This window comes from Hesperophylax consimilis, chromosome 20, assembly GCF_061612785.1.
Source record: "Hesperophylax consimilis isolate HC1 chromosome 20, BYU_Hcon_1.0, whole genome shotgun sequence".
Taxonomy (NCBI): Eukaryota; Metazoa; Arthropoda; class Insecta; order Trichoptera; family Limnephilidae; genus Hesperophylax; species Hesperophylax consimilis.
Genome location: NC_142855.1, coordinates 17,050,939 through 17,061,830, shown reverse-complemented (window position 1 = coordinate 17,061,830; position 10,892 = coordinate 17,050,939). Strand labels below are relative to the sequence as shown.

The 10,892-nt window shown below is 33.0% G+C and overlaps 1 long non-coding RNA gene across 1 annotated transcript; it reads right to left on the bottom strand.

Moving 5' to 3' along the window:
• Positions 1-256: 256 nt before the first annotated feature.
• LOC149414216 (uncharacterized) lies at positions 257-2,262 on the bottom strand. The gene is made up of 2 exons (XR_016304023.1): positions 2,134-2,262; positions 257-550 (listed from the first exon to the last, which is right to left on the bottom strand). It is a non-coding gene; the product is annotated as an uncharacterized LOC149414216 (long non-coding RNA).
• Between the last annotated feature and the right edge of the window lie 8,630 nt (positions 2,263-10,892).

Below are 10,892 nucleotides of genomic sequence, written 5' to 3'. Positions count from 1 at the left end.
TAAACTTTGGAAAAAACAACAATAAATCGGTGTTATTTCAACTTCTACAAAGTGTTTTATTTTAAAAGAGGAATCTACCCTTTTTTCTCAAGTCCTTACTTTTTACACTTACTGATGTAAGTTTTAGTGCAATTTTTCATTATTTATTCAGAAGTAGCTAATTTGTAGCTCTGTCTACCAACTTCTACTGTTTTTCAGATCATTATATGTGCTTTGTATTGTGTTATTGTCGAATAATAATCGGTAAACTGATGTAGTGAATAAATAATAGTTTTATTTTTATTTTATTTTCACCAAAAACAAATTACTTTTTAAACAATAATTGAAGGATAGGGTGCATTTGTTTTCTGTCTGAAGTTGGTGGGACTGCCGGCCACACGTGTTCCTCAATCCAGGAGATATAGGCGGAAACTCGAGTGGTCAGATGAACTGCTTCTGTTTCTGGGTCTGCGGTTACGTCTGAGCTGCTTGAGAACACCCCCAGCACGGTTTGTGTGCACGCCACAGAAGCTCCGTTGTATACTTGCAGAGGCGCGCCGTCTGTTCCTTTCTGTTGACAGAAGCGATGTGATGTTATAAATGTAATAAATAAGTTTAAAATGTTACTGTAATGTTATTAAAGATAGTTCAGGTAACTAGCCACAGATGGAACTGTCTTTACAGTGGAGCGGCGCGTGCGCAGGCCGAGTTCCGAATGGTTCCGATTAGATCCCGAGCCTAGCCGATCATGTCTCTCTACTTCGACAGAATAACTGATAATCTCAACCAATAAGGACGGATGTCCAGTAAGCGAGTAAGTTATTGAAGACTCCCATATTTTTTTCAACTGAGAACTTGAAAGAATTGCCAAGATACTGAGAAAAGAAAGCATCAAGATTCTCTTCAGAACAACGACAAAAATACAAGACCTTTTGAGGTAAAAACCAAGTTTCCTCTTGAGACAGGTGGAGTTTATAAACACAGCTATTCTGGATGTGACAAGGTGTATGTAGGCCAGACGGAACGGACCATCTCCAAAAGGATGTCAGAAAACTTTCGAGAATTCAAAATCCACCATCCTTACAAATCAACAATTACTAAGCATTTAATTGAATCCTACCATTAATTTGGATTTGTTTCTGAGGTCCTAGGAAGACCCGAAACGCATCGAGCATGCCTAATTAAGGCGACATAAGACTTTAATTTCTTGAGTTTGCTCAACGCTCACATTTCAATTATTTCTGATGAACGTGTTACTAAAATCTTAAATGTTTCTAGAGGGATCCCTACGGATGTAAGTTATTTATATTTAAAATTAATAAAAAAGTACTTTGCTTTAAAAATATAAATACAAAAAATTTATTAAACGTTTTTCAAATATTAATTAGCGGAAAGCACAAGATTTTATTTTTCTAGACGGTGATTTTTTAACTTTCCGGGGGATTTGTTTAGAATCATCTGAGATTTTAGTAAAACGTTCGGCACAAATAATTAATAAAGATTAATTTTCTAGGCCTGCTAGTGCAAATATTATAATATTTTTTAAATTTTATATTATTTAATATTCTGTCGTTAATATTCTGACTTTATTTAAGGCGAAGCTTAATGCCAAATCACTATTTTGATTAATCTTTAAAACGAATTGGTGTACATTATGAATACAAAAAAATATGCTTTAGATAAATTGAAAGTTTTCCTATCGCTTCGCTTGAGTATAATACAAATAAATATATAAATTACTCAATAAAAAATAAAAAAGCAAACTACTAAAAAAAATATTTATTTTTTATTAAGAAATGTATGAACGCATAAAGAAAACAACTTTAAAAAAATACAGTGTTATAGCTCAAATTATCTGTGACAGTTTCACGTGGTTGACTTTTTTGCTTTTTTATAAAATGATTTATAAAAAAAATAAAAACCAGTTTTGTGCTTGAAATCGAACATTTCTAGACTCCGTTTGTCCAGCGATTTAAATGCCTATTACCTACGATATAAGGTATACCAAGAATATACACATTTTTGGCTTGTAGCTTCGCGCGAGAGTCCCAATATTACGAAGCTAATGGGGTTGGCGTTCCTTGTTTTTTAATGCTCAATTTTTCGCTCATGTTTTGTAAATACAAAAAAAATAATTATTACAAAAATACGTACTTCAAAATCGCTGTCACTTGTTGTCTGTTTAATGCAAAACTGAGTTTCGCTCCTCACTCCTCCTTCAACACCGGCATTACTCTCGAAAAGTGTGGAACATTCTTTATCTGGAAGTATGTCGACATCCGTCTGCAATGGAACACAACACAATATTTATTAAGCCAAGCATACATGGATACACGAAATTAAATAGGTACTAAGTGCCAAAAAAATTATAACATATTTTGCAAGAAATGAAAATCCAAAATCTAGAAATAAGATAACAAGCATACATGAATACACGATATTAAAATGGAACTAAGTGCCAAACAAAACAAAAATATTGGCAAAAAGTTCACTTTGCGCCATCGCCAAAAGCTGTAAGTTATTCAAAAATATATGAGATAAAAAGCACATTCGTACATGAATTTACGAAATTAAATAGGCACTAAGTGCCAAATTTTAAAAATAAATATATATAACCCTGTACATATTATTATATATTCGTAAAATGTTACATGAGATAACTCAATATATAATTAAAAAAATAACAATAATTTATGCACAAGTGCCAAAAAAATTACCTACAACTTGTATGCACACCGAAAATGCACGGAGAAAACTTACTGATTTAAAATATTGAAAATCCGGTCAAATTATTCGTATTCCTGTTTAAAACGGGACTGCAGGCTTTAACGAATGAATTGAGAGGTTTTGAGAGATGTCGGAACATGTGTTCATGAAAAATGTATTATTCATAACAATATATTTACTGTTATTAATAATACATTAATAACAATAAATATATTTATATGCACCTGCTTGAATACGTGTTCCGATATATTCTGAATGGACTCATATTTTACTGGAAAATATATGACAATCACATGTTTGAGGATATTTTAATATTTTAGTATTTTGGCTCTGTGCGCAAGAACCAGCACGTTTTATTTGAAAAGAGGCACTAAATGCCATTTATCTCAACCGTCATTAGTACCTACGTAAATGGATGACGATGAGGTGCGGCGTCTTGTTCTATTGATTAAAAACGTTGTAAAAATTGTCAAATATTTTTTTTATGTGTAATAATATATTATACTCTGATAAGGGCTTTTAAATTCAGACAAATAATAAAGAATAACACAAGAAGTGGATGCAGATCTAAGATGTCGTACAAGTGTAAATGAGACGGAACGCTGAGCGGTTAGGCTAAATAAGAGATTTATTTTCATTCAAATTTGTATGGGAGGCACTTCTAGTGATATATTCTATGAATAGAAGTGATATCCATACTGATATCGTACAACAGTAATCACGTTGTAAGTTTTGCGTTTAGCTAATGCCATTATGTAGAACCCAAGAGTTTTACAGAAGAATAAATTGTATTGTGTTTACATTTGTAACTAGGATTATATGTTACTATAGCCTTCTCATAACTATATTCTCGTATCTAAATGACTGAAAGTAAAAGTTGTAAGGTTCAAATGTTATTTAGTTTAATTTATTTGTCTAAGTATGAATATAAATGATTTTTCGATGGCAATGACGTAGAAAATACACAAATGCATAAATATATATTTAAAAAAACTTATGGACACCTTTAAATGGTTAAAGCCGTCTCAATATCATTTGTAAATATTGGGAATAATACTGGACCCAGATTGGGTCCTTGGGGAACACCTGAGAAGGTGAGGAAATCATCTTTTAGTGTGGCGTGTTTACCTCGAAATACAATTTTTATGGTTAACCTAAGGATTATGCTAGACTTTATAAAATGATTATGGAACAGTACTGGACCCAGGTTGGTTCCTTGGGGAACACCTGAGAAGGTGACGAAATCTTCTGTTAGTATGGCAAGTTTATATCAAAATACAACTATTATGGTTAATCTAAGGATTTGCTAGACTTTATAAAATGCAAGAACTAAAAATACCTGACAATGCGTTTCGCTTACTGTGATGGTAGTGGGCGATTAAAAAAAATGTCAGTTCATTTTTCGTAAACTGGGAATGTTTGTCTTTCTGGAAGGTTACTCACGCTGATGAATTTGTCCCCCGAAATAATATCCTTGAGGGTTTCTTTGGGCAGCACGCTACCCGTGTGGAGACAGGCGGGTAGGATGGACTTGGTAAAAATCACACTGAAAGTATACAAAATAATTTATTGACTTGTTTATTGACAAGATTTTTTTCAATCGATCTAAAAGGTACGGACGGAACATGCTTACAACTAGCATGCTCTTCAACTGTACATGTTTGTTTGTGTTAGGCATTCTTGTTTTATGGTACGGACACAAACGCTAGTTTTAAGCATGCTGGCGAGAATGGTTACAACTAGCGTTTTGTTCAACTGTACGTATACGCTTGTGTTAGGCGTACTTATTTTGAGGTGCGGACACACACGCTTATTAAAAACCTGCCTGTTAGCATGCTTACAACTAGCACGCTATTTGACTGTTTATATTTGCTTGTGTTAGGCATACTAAGTAGCAATTGCTCGATAATAGCATGCTTTCGTGTTAATGTTTTTTTTAAATATTATTTTTTTTATTCTACTTTAATTTGAAATGAGCAATTTTTTATTCCGTAAAAGCAAAATGTCTCAGTTTCCCTCTTGACAAGTTGAGTTATATGCAAATACAAATTGTTTTTAAAAATAAAGAATAGATTTTTTTTTAAACATCAAGGCTATACAAAAAATTACTTACTCTATTTTTAGTAATATGAGTCCAATATCATCGAACAATTTTCCAGCAACGAAACCTTCGTGAGGAACACGTTCTTCAATATCACGTGTAATTCCACTTCCAGCGGCTAGTGCTCCGACCTTTGCAAATTTCAACTCAGCATTACTGAAAATAATGGACAAAAATATAATTGGCATTAAATATTTTATAAATTAATTCAATTGTGACTAAAAAAAATGGTATTGGAAATTTGTTATTCTTCATACTCGAGATGTTCGAATTTGTTCATAGTTTACATTAAATTTTTTTGATATTCCAGTTATTTGACGTTGTTGTAGTTGTTGACAGTTATCATTCAAATTTCTTCACATTCGAGTTGTTCAAATTGTTAAAGTTGTTGACAGTTCACATTCGCATCGAGTCGCATGACTTAGAAGTGAAATATTTAAGCGGTCAAGGAAGCCCAAAGAAGACATGGCATGATCAAGGGAAACAAATAATAATTACAATACAATAATGATTATTTCCAGCTTACAACTTCACCCAGTTAACTAGAATTCACATCTTCAAAATATTACTCCAAACCATTAACCAACTAGTGTAATATACCATTACCATGGACCGTTCCCAAAATATACTTTCTAACATAAATTTCACCAACAATTTATCAATCAGTTAACTTTTTATAAATCATAAAAACTATTTAACTCAATTTTTAAGATCGTTCCCGAAAATTCCAATTTTAAAATTCTTATTTTAAAATGTGTGCTCAAGCTTATGTGTGGAGATCATGTTAAATAAACAAAAGCAAAAAATAATTTAAAACTTACGACGCTACTGAGCCACTAGTCAACACCCACTTTTCACTTATAAGTGTACCAGTGGAAGGAGTATCCCAAACTTCGATATCATCACTCAGCAAGACCTACAAAAAAAATGAGTGTTTAATTATTGAAGACAATATTAGTGATTTCTAAACGAAAATCTGAAACAGAAAAATCAGAAAAGGATACGGTCACATCTATTAAATATCTTAATATACATTAAAATAATTTGAGAGTATATATCGAAAGATTGAAATAAAAGAATATAAAAAGAATTAAAAAAAAATAGAATATAAGATATAAGATACAGTAAAAATTAAAGAACATAAAGGATTAAAATTTATATATGTAAGAAGTTATTAAAAATTATATACATATGGCATCAAAGTGAGTATGTATTACTAGGTAAGCTAATGTAAAAATATTGTAAACAGTTGATAAGTATGTGCGAGTTACAGTGACATATGTGGATGCGTTATTCTTCAGCATTTGTTGTATAGATTCTTGTTTGAACTCCGGCTAATAATACCAGATTATTAAAAGGTATATTAAATAAATATTATACAGGGTATTAAGTGACGTACTTGATTTACTTTAATCAGTGATTCCTCACATTATTTGGAGTCAAACATGTAAACAAAATTTTGGAATCCGATGACTTTTTTAAATTTTTTTTTAAACGTAGCAAAAATAAATAATTATTTTGTTTTTAAAATATTTAAGAGATAAATATATAAAAATCATTTAGAATGTGAAGATGGTTTCTTTATGGTGCTCGTAAGAATGTAATTCTTAAAAGATAATTTATGAAAACGTTGCATTCAGAACATTGAAAAGGTTTCTTTCCAGAGTGCAAAAGTATTTATAATCTAATCATACGCTGATGAAACTCACCAGATGTGGGTAATCTCCTACTATCAGTGGTTCTCCGCTCGCGCTCTCCGACCGAACAGGGCAGCCATCCTTACGTGACCAGCTGTCACCCCTGAAATCGCAGGGGAAGGCCAGCCCGGCGAGGCTCGCGCAGTAGTCCCAGGCCTTGTAGCCCGTCAGGGGAACGTTGACTAGACCAGACGGCAGCGGTGGGCAAACATTCACGCTTGTGCAACACACCGAGTCGTCTTCATCGTTGCTGGAGCACATCTGGAGACACGACAGATTAATTAAATATCAATATTCAAAGTGGGCCAATGCTAATCAAATTGTAAACAAAGTTTTCTTTCGTCATGTTTAAAGATTAATAGTTAACGTTCAATGGATGCTGATCAATTGAGGATGGCCTCGCGCACTCCATCCCACGAATATCTACCCGGCGCAATCTGCTCACCGCTGGCGGACTCTCAAAACACCTTCAGACGTGACAACATGATCAAGGTTCTTCAATGCTTTTACACATTATGTCTCCTTGCCTTGGCCCCATCATAGCCCTGGTGATTGACAAGGGTCCATGCTCATCAGACGTGACATCAGACGTGACATGGGCCAATGCTAATCGAATTGAAAACAAAGTTTTCTTTCGTCATGTTTAAAGATTAATAGTTAACGTTCAATGGATGCTGATCAATTGAGGATGGCCTCGCGCACTCCATCCCACGAATATCTACCCGGCGCAATCTGCTCACCGCTGGCGGACTCTCAAAACACCTTCAGACGTGACAACATGATCAAGGTTCTTCAATGCTTTTACACATTATGTCTCCTTGCCTTGGCCCCATCATAGCCCTGGTGATTGACAAGGGTCCATGCTCATCAGACGTGACATCAGACGTGACATGGGCCAATGCTAATCGAATTGAAAACAAAGTTTTCTTTCGTCATGTTTAAAGATTAATAGTTAACGTTCAATGGATGCTGATCAATTGAGGATGGCCTCGCGCACTCCATCCCACGAATATCTACCCGGCGCAATCTGCTCACCGCTGGCGGACTCTCAAAACACCTTCAGACGTGACAACATGATCAAGGTTCTTCAATGCTTTTACACATTATGTCTCCTTGCCTTGGCCCCATCATAGCCCTGGTGATTGACAAGGGTCCATGCTCATCAGACGTGACATCAGACGTGACATGGGCCAATGCTAATCGAATTGAAAACAAAGTTTTCTTTCGTCATGTTTAAAGATTAATAGTTGTTTAGAAGGCGGGAAAGAAAAATTATAAAGATCTTGATGAACTAAGTACATTTGTTAGAGGGTGTGTACAGCTTTGCTTACTTGCGGTAGGTGTCCCCTGCAGCTTTGTCCCAAAGCATAGGAACAATCTGCATAGGCAATACACACCCCATACTCCCCAGCCAACTCTCCGTCTTTTAGGATGCAGCCATCTCCTGCAAATATATAAGATCATAACCATTAGCACACGACATAACCCTCTCGAACATTAGTCATCTTTGACAAGTTGCCATTTCATTGTTGATATTTCAATACTCACCAACATAGGAAAACTTTATCCCACGTTAATGTTAATTTTCATTGTCATTTTTATATTATAATCAAAATGTAATAATTTTATTTTTATTTTACTACTATTCTTAAATTAATGTTAAATGTATTCTCAAATTTATTTACATTTACTGCCATATGCATTTTGTTTATTTCATACTTTATAAATAAATACTTTCTTTCTTTTCTTTACCCTATGTATATTGTAATGGCACTACTCCCCAACTCAAACACGAGAAACGTTTTTCTCTTTTGAATTGGGTAGTTACGTTAAAAAGAAAATATGTTTATTGTAATTATTTTTTTTTTGTAAAAAATATTTATGTTTTTATTTACAAGAAATATATTTTTAAATTGAAAAAAAAATGAAACATCCGTAGGGATCGCTCTATACGAATTATTTAAAATGTGAGCCTTGAGCAAGCCCCCGTTATCGAGTCTTGTGTCGCCTAAAAAAGATTCATAAAAAATAACGATGATTGCTGACGTTTACTTATAACACGATATATTTAAAAAAATATATATTATTGAAGGAAAAAGGAATAAGGTTTACAATTACAATGACAATATGTAATACTACTCTTCCAGAGAAGCATTCGCTTGTGGTTGGAAGAGGAGTGTACATTATATTATTCTAGATATTACATAATGTATTTTAAGCAAAATCAAGAAAAGTAGGAATAAAAATATTGTAAGTAAAATGTACTAATAGGAAATGAGATAAAAAGAATTTAGCATTCTAAGACTATAAAAATATTACCATTTGTTATTTCGGCTACTGGCATTATACCTAGCTCTCTCATTCAAAATTTAGGCGTATTAGATCTATCAACAAATTTATATATAAAGATGTTAAAGTCGATCATTTTAAATACATGTAGGATAACGAAAGATTTTTTTAATATTTATGTTGAGGGATCAGTAGGATTTATAGGCCCTGTTAGAAGTTCTACCGAGCCGAACTCTCTGATATGAAAATATCTGGAGTCGGTGAATTATTTTCGCATTTGATCTCTGGTGAGTTGACGTGTTGTTCTTGTATTATTTTGTATTTATTTTGCTTATAGTAATGCACTTGCATAATTTTGATTGACTAGATGATCATTTGTGGAAAAGTGAGTGGAAGGGTTTAGTTTTTCCTATGTGGAAGATTTAACCCGGACATAAACTCGGAAATTTAATATATATATATAAACATGATGTAATTATTTTCTGGAATAAAAACCATTATTATAATTTTTTTTATATTGATACATTATTTTACAGTATTTCATTTTAAAATATACGAATTTATACATTTAAACAAAAAAATATTATTAGTAATGTATATAAAGTTTATACTATATTTGGAGAAGAAGTTGCTTCTTAAGTAGAGTATTAATTATTTTTTTTTGATAATTTACCTTTAAAATATTTTTTTCAAAATGCTCAAAGCTACGCTTTTGTCGTTTATGATTCTATTTTCCTCAGGGAGTTGATTGAAAAAGTTTCTTCCTTGGTATGTTTAGTAAATTTGTGCAAAGTAAGTGTTTAATTTTGGACATGGAAAAATGTATTTAAGTCGATTGCGGTATTTTTTTAGAAATTGGTACTCTTCTTTTTCCTTTATGATTTGAATGAATGAATTTTTAATGTACAGATTTTTTAAATTCTTTGAATAAGCGGTCTGTTGGGTAGTCCTAAAGTTTTTTTAATATGATTTCAATAATTATTCTCTGAACGACTTCTATTGGGAGGAGGTTAGTTTTATATGCAGATCCCCAACTAAAGATGGCATATTGTAAATTTTATTTATATACTCCCTCAACTATAACCATTCAGCAAATAATAAAAAGAAAAAAACAATATTTTTTAAATTTTAAATTAAATGTTCCGCTAGAATTAGCTAAAACACGTGAATTAAGGAAGGAAGGATCCATATTAAATTCTACTAATTAATCTGTACAGAACAAGATACAGAAAATAGAAAGGTGACGGTTGCAACTGGGAACCTAACCCATAAAAAGGTGACGGTCGCAACTGGGAACTTAACCCATAAAAAGGTGACGGTCGCAACTGGGAACCTAACCCATAAAAGGTGACGGTCGCAACTGGGAACCTAACCCATAAAAGGTGACGGTCGCAACTGGGAACCTAACCCATAAAAAGGTGACGGTCGCAACTGGGAACCTAACCCATAAAAGGTGACGGTCGCAACTGGGAACCTAACCCATAAAAGGTGACGGTCGCAACTGGGAACCTAACCCATAAAAAGGTAACGGTCAAAACAAGGACCCGTCCTTAAACACTTAGCCATTGGGACCGACTTTATTTACGTAATTTATATCGATCTCATGTTTAAAATTCAAAATTACTTCAATATTCTTAAATAATATCAAATGTTACGTTGAATAATAATAATAATTAATATATCAGTCAATTTCTTCTGATGTTTAAAAATAAATTAATATTACCTGCTGAAGAAATGGCTGTGACCCGACCAATGGTAACGGCAACCACCAAAAACAATACGCAGTATTTGAACACCATTATTAGTATTATAAGACTAGCCCCAACACTGATTCACTAACTTGAATTGAAGATCGTTTTATAAAGATTTTTCCTAATACCTTACGCAACTTTATCAAATAAATGATAAAAAATTATTTTATTTTTTGGGATTTATTCATTGATATGTAGATTATTTTCATTCGATCAATCAATTGGGATTTAATTCGGTTTAATTCAATATTATCTAACGAGCATGCGATTAACCATTACCTGAGCTGAACACCTTTTACCAAATCTCGATTACAAACAAGTACTTAATTAGTGCTTTAATTAATAGTG